Below are 16,109 nucleotides of genomic sequence, written 5' to 3'. Positions count from 1 at the left end.
TCGACAATCGGGAGGTTTCTCTTGTGTCTAGTATGTACTAGGAAGGAATTCCTATGGTAGTCAGGTGGGGCTAGGAAAACAGGTGGCAGTAGGAAGGCAATGTAACAGGTTCCCTCCCAATCGAGGGGCAGACGAACATATGCGGTTTGACCACAAACAAAATAAGAATGACGTGAAGCTTTGAAAATAGATTTCCCACTGTCACTATACTTGACAATAGTAGTACAATCACTATGTCCTACATGTACGGAACCATTATTTCGGACACATAATTCGCCTTTGACTGGTAATACTGAAATAGCAGGTGAGTCTGGAGTAGTATCAGACTGAACATTCAGGACCATAAAATTCGACGAATAGTTACCTAAATTATACACTTCATTTTCTAGATCTAAACCTGTTCTGTGGGGGAAACCTTGCTTGTCTGGGAAACATGTGCTGTTAAGAAAAGACATATCTGTTGAGGATGACGTTAACGTGGACCATGCTCCACACGAACCATTATGTGAAAATGGATAAGGAAAAAGTGGCAGAACTCCCTTCGGGGTCTGGAAAGGGGGGAGTCGACCACACATCCAACAATTAGTGGCATTGCTGGTCTGGTGTGAGTAATGTAACATGCGGATAAAGGTATTGTTACGCATAGCGAGGCGGTATGAATATTCGTGAGGAGGCAGATCACTAAACGTGTGCTCTACTGTAACATTAGAAGGCTTATTTACATGAGGAACTGGAAAACACAGGAAAAATGCGTAACTAGTGCAGGAAATCAAAAGGCTGAGAAATAATATGAAACTTAGAAAAACGATACATCGGATTGAGTTTTGACTGACTCTCTCACTATGGGGGTCTATTTTATACATGTCAGAAACAGTCTAACCGTTTCACCTAGGGGAGGACTTAGACAATCAAACTGGCTGACTTATTTTACTAGACCTTAATTTCTGTTTATACTCCTGTTGCGGAGTTTTCTCTAACAGGGGAGGGGTTGTAGCAATGTCATTTGCGGGACAGTCCTTAGGAACAATGTTTTGACAAGTCTTGATATCCTGGGAAATGTTCTTGGAGACCGGTTTCAATCCGTAGAATTTCTTGACGTGCGAAAGGTGCACCCAGCCGTGGCGTCCTTCCAATTTCACAGCTGTACGGGTGGTGAGGAGGACCTGACGGGGCTCCTTCCAACGTGGCTCCAGCGGACTTGATCTGTCGAAGTTACGTACGAGCACCATCGAACCTGGAACGATTTCATGCGGTGCCACCTCGGTATTGTCTGGAAATGTGGCGGCAACCTGTGAACGACATGAGTTGAGGGCAGACATCAAGGAAGCTAGGTAATCTGTCAGCATATTACATGAAACATCAGTAATACTTCGGGGTCTAGGAGTACCCCACATGTTAGGGGGGCGGCCGAATACGACCTCATACGGGGACAGACCTGATCTGGAATGTGCGACCATGCGCATATAAAACAAAGCGACTGGCAGAGCTACTAGCCAGTCCACACCCTTATCTTTACATATTTTGGCAATTCGAATTTTCAGAGTCTGATTATGTCTCTCGACTAGACCGGCTGCTTCAGGATGGCGTACACAATGGAACTTCCACTGGTACCCTAACAACAGGGAAACGTGCTTCATCAACTCAGATGAGAATGGCTGACCGTTATCAGAATATACGACTCTAGGGAGTCCATATCGAGGGAAAAACTCACGAACCAACTGCTTGGCAGTGGTCGCGGCTGTGTAATCTGGGACTGGATATGCTTCTGTCCATCTGGACAAAGCGCATACAACTACAAGAACATACTTGAAACCTCGACATCGCTCCATCTGAATATAATCCATCTGGAGGACCTCAAAAGGGTGGTCAGGAGGCTGGAAACCACCTTGTTCCACCGGGACACTTTTACCTGGATTAAACTGACAACATATCATACAGGTACGGACTTTCTGCTTGGCTGCAGCTCGTAAATGCTTGTTGAACCAAATGTTCTGGATACTGTCTAACATTGCTTTTTCTCCTAAATGTGCTGGACTATGTGCGGTATTAATGATGACTTGAACCATAGAGTCGGGGAGAAACCATGTGGTTCTACCCTTCGTTACCCATCCTTGATCTGTCTGGACCCCTCCTTGTTCGGACCATTTCTTGATTTCATCGGGAGTAGCATGTAACTGGATATCTATGACATCCTGTGTAGGGTCCTTAACTGTCATACATGTAGTCGGACCTGGAGTATGTGTCTGATTAACTTGAATGTCTGGAGTCTGTGCTGTAAGCTTGGCTGTGCGATCTGCTAGATCATTACCTCGGGAAATAATGTCAGTGACTTTCGTATGTGCTTTGCATTTCATGATAGCAATAGATGTCGGTAAATGTATTGCATCTAACAGAGCTTGGATAAGGAAACCATGCTGAATCTTGGTTCCATGAGAAGTCATGAAACCTCTCTCCTGCCAGAGCACTCCAAAGTCGTGTACAACTCCAAATGCGTAACGTGAATCTGTGTAAACATTAACTTTCAGGTTCTTGGCGTGTATACAGGCTTGTGTCAGAGCAACTAGCTCTGCTGCTTGAGCGGACAGGGTATCAATACGGTGTGTTTCAATAACTTCGGTGTCAGTAGTCACTGCATATGCGGTGACTAGTTCTCCTGTACTAGTTCTCATACATGAACCATCCACATAAAGTGTCAGGTCAGGATCTGGTAACGGAATGTCTGTCAGGTCTTGTCTTGGCTTTGTCGTAATGTTGACTACTTCCACACAGTCGTGTGCGGCAGGATTTGAACTAACTGATGGTAACAGTGTAGCAGGATTCAGGATGTTGCAGCGTCTAATATCTATGTGTGGCTGGAACAGTGTCAGTTCATAACCTGTTAAACGTGCAATTGTCAAGTGCTGTGTTTGTGTTCGGTTTAAAAGAACTTCCACGGAGTGTGGGACTTGTACTGTCAAGGTATGTCCTAAGACTATGGAATCACTTTGTCTGATAGCTAGTGCTGTGGCTGCAACTGACTTGAGGCACGCAGGCAGAGCCTGGGCTACAGGATCTAATGTGCTAGAAAAATAAGCACAGGGCTTGTATTGTCCTGCTTGATCTTGTGTAAGAACAGATAATGCTGTACCTTCGCGTTCAGTAACGGAAAGTGTAAAAGGCTTACTGTAGTTCGGTGTAGCTAGAACTGGAGCTTGGCATAAAGCTTTCTTTAACTCGTTGAAACTAAGTGTATGTTCAGATGTCCAAGGGAGAACAGTCGATACGGCTGCCTCCTGTGTCGTTAACTGTATCAGTGGCTTGGCTAGAAATGCATACTGGGGAATCCATTGTCTACAATAAGAAGTAAGGCCGATAAAGGCACGTACCTCCTTCTGGGTCCTGGGCTGAGGAAGACTCGCTATTAACTGGATACGGTCTGGTGTCAACTGCCTACCCCTCTTGGACAGTAAGTGTCCTAAGTATACCACTTGCTGGACACAGAATTGAAGCTTCGAAGGGGACACCTTGTGCCCCATCTCGGCTAGAAAATACAGAACCGTCAGGGATGCTCGCTCGCAGTCACGTTCAGAACGGGCTGTGATCAGTAGATCATCGACATACTGGAGCAGGGCAGTGTCAGTTGGCATGTGAATATTATCTAGTTGTCTCTTAAGTGCTTGACTGTAAATACTAGGGCTTTCTGTGAAACCTTGAGGAGCTCGTGTAAACATATAGCTCCTTCCATTTAAACAAAATCCGAAAAGAAACTGGCTGTCTGGATGAATTGGAACACTAAAAAATGCGTTCTTGAGGTCTATGACAGTGAAGAACGTGGCTTCGGAATCAATAGCAGTTAACAGGGAAGAGATATCTGGGACAACTGGGTACTGCGGAATAATACATTTATTAAGTTCCCGTAAATCAATCACTAATCGATATACTGGGGGTGCATTTGGATCAGTACGTTTCATGACTGGAATGATCGGAGAGTTACATACATTGGAGTCAGTTTCTACAACTACTCCCTGAGCCATGAGCTCGTCTATAATTTTGGATAAGGCTGCTACAGCCTCAGGTGGCAATCTATACTGCCTGATTCGTGGTAACACTACACCTGGTTTGAGAGTCACACGATGGGGTGTGATTTGCATGTAACCTACATCAGTTGGACCTTGCGCCCATAAATGCTGCGGAACTTTAGACAGTCTGGAATCAAAATCTCGTAATACATAGTGACCCTTAAAGTCACGTAGGAACAATCGTATTCCCTCTGGGGAACAACATATAACTGCACCTAACTCTTTCAGTGTTTTAATGCCTAATAGATTTTCTGGACAAGACTTAGTAAGTAACAGATCAGTAGTGCGGGACAATGGACCTACTGCTAGAGTGACTGGCTTTGAAATCTCATTAACGATAGGCTTTCCTGAAAATCCAAGGGAAACATTTCTTGAGCCTGAGAGCGGAGCCCCTGGAACTTCGGCATGACTAATTGTGGTCCTACTTGCCCCTGTATCAATCAAAAACTTTCTGTCTTTCCCTAATACTTGACTGTGAACATAGGGACCTTCTTGATCTACAGGTATCTCGATGAGAGGCAAGCCTACCTCCCTCTCTAGGCTGTTTCATGAATATGGCTGGTACTCTGGATACTCAGACTGTGCATACTGGTACATCTGCGATGTAACATGCTGTGTTGCAGCAATAGGCTGCGGTACTGTAACTGTCTGTGGTGCATTCTGTGACTGAAGAGTCTGTGAAACTTGTTCTTGTCTAGGCGGACGTGGTCTTTCTTTAGTCTTACCAGTAGCTATGTTGTGTTTCAGAACTGCACACTCATTTATAAAATGACCTGGCTGTTTACAATAATTGCAGTTCCCTTTAACGGGAGCTGCAGGATGACTGGCTTGATTCGGACCCCTCTTCTGACTGTCTTGAGGAACAGATTGTGCAACTAGTACTTTCATTTTCGTGTCTTTCATACGTTTTCTCTCGTGTTCTTGCTCTTCCCTGATTCTATTCTGGTGGTACTGGAGCATCTGGAGCATCTGGGACGGAGTATTTGCTTGCCAGGTGCTTTCGACTTTCAAAACTCGATTTTTAACTTGTGGGCTTGAATTCTCGACTAATTTAGTAACGAAAAGGTGAGGGTATGACTCACTACTTGTCTTGAGACCACTGTTGATACTAAAGCACTTTTCAAACCTAGAATAAAAATCACTAATATCTTCATCTTGTTTCTGTTTACAGGCTGAGATTGCATCCCAGTCTTCTTTTCTCGTTGTTAATAATCTGGGTAAAACTTGAATTAATAATTCTGGTAATTCTTTACATTTCTCTCCAAGACCAGTACCTGGTACACGTATCTTATCTTCTGCTTCTAGGACTGCCCAATCTATCTTTTTCTCTCCCACCTCCCATTCTTTTTCTTTTAGCTTTTCATACACCCCTGCGGGCAGCAGAACCTTTAACATTTTAATGATATCTGGGTAAGTGTATTCTCCCATACGGAGCATGTCTTTTAATTCTCTATGGAACCCTGCTGGATCTTTGTCATGACAGGGAATTAATTTCTTCATTTCGAGGAGTTCCATCTTTGTGATCGGAGTGTACACAAACACTTGCTGCATTTCGCCACCCGCTCCTCTGACTGGGTGGACTTCTCGTAACGGATTCTGTCTGTCTATGTAGAATGATTTACTTTCTGGGGGTGAGACATGAACAAAATGCGGGTTTAAGAATGTTCTATATTTGTGGCGCTGTTCTAGAATGACACTAATTAAATCGGTACCTAGACCTCTCCATTTGTACTGGAGTAACTCGTTCAAGATATCATGTAACGGGCCTGGATCAGAATGTTGACCCTCATACAGAGTAATGAGGTGCTGAATCATATACATACCCACCAGTCGCTGCTCGGCTGGGGGCATTTTCAGAAACATTTGTGCCACTATTTCGTCTGGAAAAGTGGTAGAATCAGTAATCCATCTGACTGCTGATCGGACTAGTTCCTGTTCATGCATAGTACTTAACTCACTATAACCGATTCGTGATTTCAGAATGTGATCGGTAGCTTGAAATACTTGTTCTAGGGAACCTTGTTCTGGTGCTGAATGATGGAAAATAGACTTGTGTTCTAGACGTAAATGGCGATCTGGAAATCTAGGTTTTCCTACATACGCTATTCTGGCGGTATTCTCATCGTCTTCCTCTTCAGGATCAGAGGTACTTTCTTTCTCGCTTACTTGTGCTGCTTTACGCTGTTCGTGTATCTTTATTATCTCTCTACGGATTTTCTTGTACATACTTTCCATGGCACCAATGGTATTGTGCTTTCCTTCGGCTATATTATCACTCCACTTTGTTAGAGTTTTCATTTCTTCCGGGTCTTTAGACGGGTAATCTTGTTCTCTTATTAGACAGTTAATTAAGAACTTTAATATCATGCGCTGAATCTCGGCTTTCCTTTGAGACATGGCATCACTAATACTTTGTGGGTCATCCCCTGTACGGATGAAACGATATATCCTGTCTAGATCTTCTTTCATATTCGGCAAGGTGACTAGATACTCGGTCACTCTCCTTACGCGTACGGAATATAAAACCATATTAAATTCGCCTGGAACTGGGTCATAGACACATTCGCCAAGGGTTTGCCTGATCTCTGCAACAGACTTATTACTTTTAGGAGTACGCTGTGATGCTTGAGCATGTAATTCGAGTGCTGATAAACGCTTGTATGGCGGCGGGGTTTGAGGAAGACCTCCTCCTGCGGCCCCTAAACTAGAATCATCAACTGATGCTTTTCGTCCTGGCAGGGTCGGTAATTGTAACGTGGGCTGGACTTGTATGGCGGGCTGACCCGGGGGGGCTGTTAAGGGCACCCCGGTGTCTGGAGGAGCAGGAATTACCTGATTTACAGGGACTGGCGGAGCGCGAACAGGATTTGCATATTCGGGGACTGTGTCGTCCAGATAGGACGAAATAAAAATATCAGCTGCAGTCGGTTTGTGACGTAGCTTGGTCGGAACTAATGGTGGCGGGAAATTACTGGATGCCTCTGGGGTCGCTTTTGGCAAGCCCTCAGCAAGAAGAGGATACATACCCTTAATGAGGGCATTCCTCTGTCTGTCTGATTGCTCAGTTCTAACTCGTTCACCTATCTCGATTAATTCTCTTTCTTGGGCTCGTTCTTGGGATTCTCTACTTAGTTCTGTCCTTCTGATTTCTTTTTCGGTTCTTTTATGAGCTTCTTTACGCCATAACTCGATGGCATCTTTCTGTGACTGTCTGGCTTTCTTTTTCCATAATGCTTCTTCTACTTGCATGATGCATTCGGCATCCCATGTACCCGATACGGGCCATCTATACTTTTCTTCTAACTGTTTGGTATATTCTACCCATAAATCTAGATACAATATGGCGCTTATGCCATGCTTCTGATACATAAAGTGACCTGGACTGTCCCTGGGCGGGACGGGAACTGCTGCTTCCAGCAGACCCTTTCTAGTTTTTAACTGACGTAATTTTGAGAAGAGCGGCATGACTGGACTATAATCTGGACATAATACAATACACAATGAAAACATGAAATCACGTCGCACTCATACCACAACATTAAAATACATGAAGAACATTATGAATAACAGTTCGAACAGAATACCACCTGAAAATACTTGAAATTTCTCGAGAACAGAACTGACTAGAACAGAAACTAGATGCACTGCTGAAACAGTACGAAACTTACCGGTCTCTTAAAGAGACACGTCAGGACCCGCATCCACCGAAGTGGACACTTCGTTTGTGGGACTGTGTACCACCAACCCACAGACCAGAGTCAATTAAATTGACCCTGTCTAGATACCACCCCAGTAACGGTACTCACCGGGCAGCAAGAACGGAAAGCCTCGGACTGGACTGGACTGCTACTACGACAAACTTCGGACTTCGGACTTCAGTTACGGGTGGACCTCCGGATACCTCGGACCTTGGACTCTCGGCTTGGGCTCTGGTCGGGACTCGCCGCGTTCCTCCACCGTCTCGTCTGGATGCTGGACCGCCTCCTCCGTCTCCTCCGTGGGCCTGAGGGATACTTGAGCAGAAATATCTGCCACTGCGCAGAAGAGTTCCGTCACGACTGCAGAGGGTCAGGGGGTCGGCGTGGCTTCACCGACGCGTGGGGAAAGGGCAAGTCCCTATTCGGGCGCCATTATGTGGTAAATAAATAAATAATACCCTATTTTTGACTAGACATATATCATAACAGATAGCTCAATAAATAAGAGTCAAGATTCGAGGTAGTAGGAGTTTTGCAGGTTTAATACAGCATAAGGACAGGAACAGGGCAACCTGCATAGGAATAGGATGGCAGGGCCCAGCAGCTGCTGGGGCTGGGTCTGGGATGAGCGCGCTGCCTTTTGATAACAATACATGAGCATATATACATAACGCAAACACATAGCATTACATTGCAGTAGGAGTAGCAGTGGGTGGAGCAGAAGGCGTGACGCGTAGCAGTCGCGAAAGATAAGAGTAAAAAGAGGTGTAACTGGGCGTATACATAGACATGTGGTGCAGACGTAACAGAATATGTCATGAATGGGCGGAAACATAGGAGGGGGCTACCTAAGGAGCCGGGGCCTCTAACCTGGTGGTGCGCGCAAACTGGCAATGACGTGTTACGAGGAGAAGCTGGGGGCTATGAACTCTGTGCTAGGAGCAGAGACTAAAGTCTGGAGGGTCGGAGCGACATGTACCTAAACCCTATCTAGTATCTGATGTTTAGAGAACATGTTGATATAAACTAGAAGTCAGAAGGGGAAAGGCTAACTCGATTCTAAGACTGGAGCATGCATTATTCTACATGTAGTGCGTGATGAAGAATATTAAATGACCAGTAAATGCAGTATTTCTCTAACGTGGAGACGTGAAGGCTAGACAATGACGGAAACTATTGATGTAGTTCAGTAGCTTAGGAATGCAGAGAAGGAGGACTGAACTGATAACTGGAACTATAACATAGTCTTGGCAGACTCAGAGGCAGAGCCAAGCTGCACCGGGCACTGCGAGGTAGGAAGTAAGTGAAAGGTCGAGGATACAGGTGGGGGCTGTATCGCTCCTTAGCGAGGCTTCAGGAGACAGGAGCTGAATCTGATGTCCGGGCCCTGTTGAGGCCTAGAAACGGGGACTTTATAATGAAATAACGTGCACACTGAGAAACGTGGCAACGTAGCTTTACATAGGCCTGATATTCGTAGTATTCACGAGGACTGGAAACTGGCATACTAGAGGTGGACACAACTGTAATTGCGTCATTAATCGGACATGGGGAATAACATACGCATATTGATCATGCACACATAACATATGATGGATGACACGTAGAGACACAGAACATGGCAAAATTTACTTTTCCACAATACGATGAAAGCAGGAAAGGGAAGCTTGTCAATAAGCAAACTTAAGACAAGGTGTGACTCCTAGAAAGAATGACTTGGAAACAACATACAGAAACTCACATATAAAAAGGCCCTGATGAGGCTTGAACTCATGACCCCTGGTTTACAAGACCAGTGCTCTGCCACTGAGCTACAAGGCCAGCCTGCCTGCAGTATGTAAATCGCTTCATGTATTCTTACAGCGGTATGAAGATATCTATGATTTTGAGACTCTATATGGAAATGCAGTTGCATTTGAATGTCTACATGCGTGCACAAATTGAAGAGCATGCTTAAGACACTTTTCTTGGAAGTAGGAAAAACTCCATTTTGATTTGAGAACATAAGAGTATTCACATTTATGACCATACTGATAGCTCTAGTTAGTATGTCCGCAATCAGTGACAGATACAGAACTCACTTATTAGAAGTGATCTGTCTCTGTGGGCAGACATATGTCAACAGTCATACACTTGAGATGGCTGAAACTTTAGGAGTAAGAGCTGCTTTCTTATCAGTCTATCTATCTAAACTGGTTAGAAGGCCAGGAGTGAGGGAAAGGCAATCCTCTGGACACTTCATGAAAGATCTAATTTCAATTAAGCACAAAACACTTCCCTTAATTTGACATAATTGCCAAAATGGAATAGTCAGTTGGGCCCTTCTAGTGGATTATGGCTGTGTCTTGAAAGAGAGTGTAATTGTACTACGAGACATGCCCACCTTCAAAAGAGTGTCTGATGGCGTTCTGGCGAAGGTGGGATTCAGACATACGCGTGCAGAGCACAATGGATTAGCAGTCCATCACCTTAACCACTCGGCCACCTCGTCTGCCTTAGGTGACTATGTTTCATTTTTTAGGAAATTCTTACTATGTGCTAATTATAAATAATCATAAGTTTCTCCTAGACTGTGTCAGAACTGGCAAATGTATGTGGTGTTCAATAGACAGAGCACATGATATAGCAGAATTTTCAAATCTGTTCCATTAGGACTGTAGTTTTTAATAGTCATGATAACATGCTAGCATGTGAGTCGATCTTGCACAGTAAATAAGGGAGCAGTGCCAGTATCTACTTGGTCAGCTCTAGATGGCTCAACTGGGGAGATATGAGAAAAGTGAGCTCGAGTGGCGCAATCGGTTAGCGCGCGGTACTTATTCAGCAGTACTTGCATTGAGGCATGCCGAGGTTGTGAGTTCGAGCCTCACCTGGAGCAGCTTACTGGTTTTTCATAAACCATTTCACTAAAAGTAAAGATTAAACTCAGGGTAAAGACGGCCCTTGCTAGAGAGTCTTTACTTCTTTTCAGGATCTGCGTGTCCGACTCTTCCAGGTGCAAATATCACAATCCTATTCGATGCTCCTTATAAACATTCCATGATGTGCCGTCTTGCATAGCATGCAAACACCACATCAGTGCATTTAAAAATACATTTGTAGAATAATAAATATGATGAAAACATTGTTGTCACGGGATAACCATATACTGAGGAGCTGCAAACAGTGCTGTATCAATACAATTTAACTGAAAGACATATCAAAAGAAGAGCGTCATCATATTAATGTTTCTAGTCAACATAAGAGTTGCACCATAGCAGCTTATGGTGCTTTCTGCTCAGATTGTGCCTCCAATCCCACATTGATTTTTTTAATTCTTTGCAGTTTAAAAAACACAATTCGTGCTCAAAGTTAACTTTTTAAAACCATTCAACCTATTACATTTATTTCTCTAACTTGTGAATGTGGTCCATGTTCTCTTTTCCTCATCCCCATCACGATACTCCTTTTCCCGAAATCAGGTTCACTTCTTTATCCAGCCGACCCTTCCAAGGTCACCAAATCTATGAAGCGATTCTGCTTTTTCTCACATTCTCTCTATGTACAAGATACCTTGTATCATTTGAATGGACAGCAGGAGAGTCGGATATTTATGGTTAGTGGGGGTGGGGTTTTGAAGATTAACCTCATTTGACTAAGAGCCGGGGCATCTGGGAGGAAAAGTATTTTAAGGGGGATGAAGTTCACATCTCCTTGGTGAAATTTCTAGATCCTTATTTCATCCTTTCTGTGGATGCAGACTCAGTCGGAACAAAGGTCATAGTCCTCCCTCTGACTTTCAAAGGAACTTCAAATATGCATGGCTTATTTGGCTTTGCCCGGCAGGGCTTGCCCGGCGGGGTGAGAATGGCGTTTGTCAGGCGTTGGGTGAGGCAATAGTTTATGGTTCAATGGTTTTCATGAAGTCTTCTTGATACGATGAAAGCAGGAAAGGGAAGCTTGTCAATAAGCAAACTTAAGACAAGGTGTGACTCCAGAAAGAATGACTTGGAAACAACATACAGAAACTCACATATAAAAAGGCCCAGATGAGGCTTGAATTCATGACCCCTGGTTTACAAGACCAGTGCTCTGCCACTGAGCTACAAGGCCAGCCTGCCTGCAGTATGTAAATCGCTTCATGTATTCTTACTGCGGTATGAAGATATCTATGATTTTGAGACTCTGTATGGAAATGCAGTTGCATTTGAATGTCTACATGCGTGCACAAATTGAAGAGCATGCTTAAGACACTTTTCTTGGAAGTAGGAAAAACTCCATTTTGATTTGAGAGCATAAGAGTATTCACATTTATGACCATACTGATAGCTCTAGTTAGTATGTCCGCAATCAGTGACAGATAGAGAACTCACTTATTAGAAGTGATCTGTCTCTCTGGGGCAGACATATGTCAACAGTCATACACTTGAGATGGCTGAAACTTTAGGAGTAAGAGCTGCTTTCTTATCAGTCTATCTATCCAAACTGGTTAGAAGGCCAGGAGTGAGGGAAAGGCAATCCTCTGGACACTTCATGAAAGATCTAATTTCAATTAAGCACAAAACACTTCCCTTAATTTGACATAATTGCCAAAATGGAATAGTCAGTTGGGCCCTTCTAGTGGATTATGGCTGTGTCTTGAAAGAGAGTGTAATTGTACTACGAGACATGCCCACCTTCAAAAGAGTGTCTGATGGCGTTCCGAGGAAGGTGGGATTCGAACCCACGCGTGCAGAGCACAATGGATTAGCAGTCCATTGCCTTAACCACTCAGCCACCTCCTCTGCCTTAGGTGACTATGTTTCATTTTTTTGGAAATTCTTACTATGTGCTAATTACAAATAATCATAAGTTTCTCCTAGACTGTGTCAGAACTGGCAAATGTATGTGGTGTTCAATAGACAGAGCACATGATATAGCAGAATTATCAAATCTGTTCCATTAGGACTGTAGTTTTTAATAGTCATGATAACATGCTAGCATGTGAGTCGATCTTGCACAGTGAATAAGGGAGCAGTGCCAGTATCTACTTGGTCAGCTCTAGATGGATCAACTGGGGAGACATGAGAACAGTGAGCTCCAGTGGCGCAATCGGTTAGCGCGCGGTACTTATACAGCAGTACTTCTGGCATAGAGGTTGTGAGTTCGAGCCTCACCTAGAGCAGCTTACTGGTTTTTCATAAACCATTTCACTAAAAGTAAAGATTAAACTCAGGATTAAGACGGCCCTTGCTAGAGAGTCTTTACTTCTTTTCAGGATCTGCGTGTCCGACTCTTCCAGGTGCAAATATCACAATCCTATTCGATGCTCCTTATAAACATTCCATGATGTGCCGTCTTGCATAGCATGCAAACACCACATCAGTGCATTTAAAAATACTTTTGTAGAATAATAAATATGATGAAAACATTGTTGTCACGGGATAACCATATACTGAGGAGCTGCAAACAGTGCTGTATCAGCTACTTACAATACAATTTAACTGAAAGACATATCAAAGGAAGAGCGTCATCCTATTAATGTTTCTAGTCAACATAAGAGTTGCACCATAGCAGCTTATGGTGCTTTCTGCTCAGATTGTGCCTCCAATCCCACATTGATTTTTTAATTCTTTGCAGTTTAAAAAACACAATTCATGCTCAAAGTTAACTTTTTAAAACCATTCAACCTATTACATTTATTTCTCTAACTTGTGAATGTGGTCCATGTTCTCTTTTCCTCATCCCCATCACGATACTTTTTTTCCCCAAATCAGGTTCACTTCTTTATCCAGTCGACCCTTCCAAGGTCACCAAATCTATGAAGCGATTCTGCTTTTTCTCACATTCTCTCTATGTACAAGATACCTTGTATCATTTGAATGGACAGCAGGAGAGTCGGATATTTATGGTTAGTGGGGGTGGGGTTTTGAAGATTAACCTCATTTGACTAAGAGCCGGGGCATCTGGGAGGAAAAGTATTTTAAGGGGGATGAAGTTCACATCTCCTTGGTGAAATTTCTAGATCCTTATTTCATCCTTTCTGTGGATGCAGACTCAGTCGGAACAGAGGTCATAGTCCTCGCTCTGACTTTCAAAGGAACTTCAAATATGCTTGGCTTATTTGGCTTTGCCCGGCGGGGTGAGAATGGCGTTTGTCAGGCGATCGAAAGGGGTGAGGCAATAGTTTATGGTTCAATGGTTTTCATGAAGTCTTCTTGATACGATAAAAGCAGGAAAGGGAAGCTTGTCAATAAGCAAACTTAAGACAAGGTGTGACTCCTAGAAAGAATGACTTGGAAACAACATACAGAAACTCACATATAAAAAGGCCCTTATGAGGCTTGAACTCATGACCCCTGGTTTACAAGACCAGTGCTCTGCCACTGAGTTACAAGGCCAGCCTGCCTGCTGTATGTAAATCGCTTCATGTATTCTTACTGCAGTATGAAGATATCTATGATTTTGAGACTCTGTATGGAAATGCAGTTGCATTTGATGTCTACATGCGTGCACAAATTGAAGAGCATGCTTAAGACACTTTTCTTGGAAGTAGGAAAAACTCCATTTTGATTTGAGAACATAAGAGTATTCACATTTATGACCATACTGATAGCTCTAGTTAGTATGTCCGCAATCAGTGACAGATAAAGAACTCACTTATTAGAAGTGATCTGTCTCTGTGGGGCAGACATATGTCAACAGTCATACACTTGAGATGGCTGAAACTTTAGGAGTAAGAGCTGCTTTCTTATCAGTCTATCTATCCAAACTGGTTAGAAGGCCAGGAGTGAGGGAAAGGCAATCCTCTGGACACTTCATGAAAGATCTAATTTCAATTAAGCACAAAACACTTCCCTTAATTTGACATAATTGCCAAAATGGAATAGTCAGTTGGGCCCTTCTAGTGGATTATGGCTGTGTCTTGAAAGAGAGTGTAATTGTACTACGAGACATGCCCACCTTCAAAAGAGTGTCTGATGGCGTTCCGACGAAGGTGGGATTCGAACCCACGCGTGCAGAGGACAATGGATTAGCAGTCCATCGCCTTAACCACTCGGCCACCTCGTCTGCCTTAGGTGACTATGTTTCATTTTTTAGGAAATTCTTACTATGTGCTAATTACAAATAATCATAAGTTTCTTCTAGACTGTGTCAGAACTGGCAAATGTATGTGGTGTTCAATAGACAGAGCACATGATATAGCAGAATTATCAAATCTGTTCCATTAGGACTGTAGTTTTTAATAGTCATGATAACATGCTAGCATGTGAGTCGATCTTGCACAGTGAATAAGGGAGCAGTGCCAGTATCTACTTGGTCAGCTCTAGATGGCTCAACTGGGGAGATATGAGAACAGTGAGCTCCAGTGGCGCAATCTGTTAGCGTGCGGTACTTATACAGCAGTACTTGCATTGAGGCATGCCGTGGTTGTGAGACCGAGCCTCACCTGGAGCAGCTTACTGGTTTTTCATAAACCATTTCACTAAAAGTAAAGATTAAACTCAGGGTAAAGACGGCCCTTGCTAGAGAGTCTTTACTTCTTTTCAGGATCTGCATGTCTGACTCTTCCAGGTGCAAATATCACAATCCTATTCGATGCTCCTTATAAACATTCCATGATGTGCCGTCTTGCATAGCATGCAAACACCACATCAGTGCATTTAAAAATACTTTTGTAGAATAATAAATATGATGAAAACATTGTTGTCACGGGATAACCATATACTGAGGAGCTGCAAACAGTGCTGTATCAGCTACTTACAATACAATTTAACTGAAAGACATATCAAAGGAAGAGCGTCATCATATTAATGTTTCTAGTCAACATAAGAGTTGCACCATAGCAGCTTATGGTGCTTTCTGCTCAGATTGTGCCTCCAATCCCACATTGATTTTTTAGTTCTTTGCAGTTTAAAAACACAATTCATGCTCAAAGTTAACTTTTTAAAACCATTCAACCTATTACATTTATTTCTCTAACTTGTGAATGTGGTCCATGTTCTCTTTTCCTCATCCCCATCATGATACTTTTTTTCCCCAAATCAGGTTCACTTCTTTATCCAGCCGACCCTTCCAAGGTCACCAAATCTATGAAGCGATTCTGCTTTTTCTCACATTCTCTCTATGTACAAGATACCTTGTATCATTTGAATGGACAGCAGGAGAGTCGGATATTTATGGTTAGTGGGGGTGGGGTTTTGAAGATTAACCTCATTTGACTAAGAGCCGGGGCATCTGGGAGGAAAAGTATTTTAAGGGGGATGAAGTTCACATCTCCTTGGTGAAATTTCTAGATCCTTATTTCGTCCTTTCTGTGGATGCAGACTCAGTCGGAACAGAGGTCATAGTCCTCGCTCTGACTTTCAAAGGAACTTCAAATATGCTTGGCTTA

General features: G+C 43.3%; 6 non-coding genes across 6 annotated transcripts; 1 reads left to right on the top strand and 5 right to left on the bottom strand.

The window, feature by feature from the left end:
- Window positions 1-9,505: 9,505 nt before the first annotated feature.
- Window positions 9,506-9,577, bottom strand: TRNAT-UGU (transfer RNA threonine (anticodon UGU)). The gene has a single exon. It is a non-coding gene; the product is annotated as a tRNA-Thr (tRNA).
- Window positions 9,578-10,539: 962 nt separating this feature from the next.
- TRNAI-UAU (transfer RNA isoleucine (anticodon UAU)) lies at window positions 10,540-10,634 on the top strand. The gene is made up of 2 exons: window positions 10,540-10,577; window positions 10,599-10,634. It is a non-coding gene; the product is annotated as a tRNA-Ile (tRNA).
- Window positions 10,635-11,776: 1,142 nt separating this feature from the next.
- Window positions 11,777-11,848, bottom strand: TRNAT-UGU (transfer RNA threonine (anticodon UGU)). Its single transcript has one exon. It is a non-coding gene; the product is annotated as a tRNA-Thr (tRNA).
- Window positions 11,849-12,437: 589 nt separating this feature from the next.
- Window positions 12,438-12,519, bottom strand: TRNAS-GCU (transfer RNA serine (anticodon GCU)). The gene has a single exon. It is a non-coding gene; the product is annotated as a tRNA-Ser (tRNA).
- A 1,524-nt stretch (window positions 12,520-14,043) lies between these two features.
- On the bottom strand, window positions 14,044-14,115 carry TRNAT-UGU (transfer RNA threonine (anticodon UGU)). The gene has a single exon. It is a non-coding gene; the product is annotated as a tRNA-Thr (tRNA).
- A 588-nt stretch (window positions 14,116-14,703) lies between these two features.
- TRNAS-GCU (transfer RNA serine (anticodon GCU)) lies at window positions 14,704-14,785 on the bottom strand. The gene has a single exon. It is a non-coding gene; the product is annotated as a tRNA-Ser (tRNA).
- Window positions 14,786-16,109: the final 1,324 nt, after the last annotated feature.

This window comes from Lissotriton helveticus, chromosome 5_1, assembly GCF_964261635.1.
Source record: "Lissotriton helveticus chromosome 5_1, aLisHel1.1, whole genome shotgun sequence".
Taxonomy (NCBI): Eukaryota; Metazoa; Chordata; class Amphibia; order Caudata; family Salamandridae; genus Lissotriton; species Lissotriton helveticus.
The sequence above is the reverse complement of the archived record's forward strand: the minus strand, read 5'-3'. Positions and strand labels throughout refer to the sequence as shown.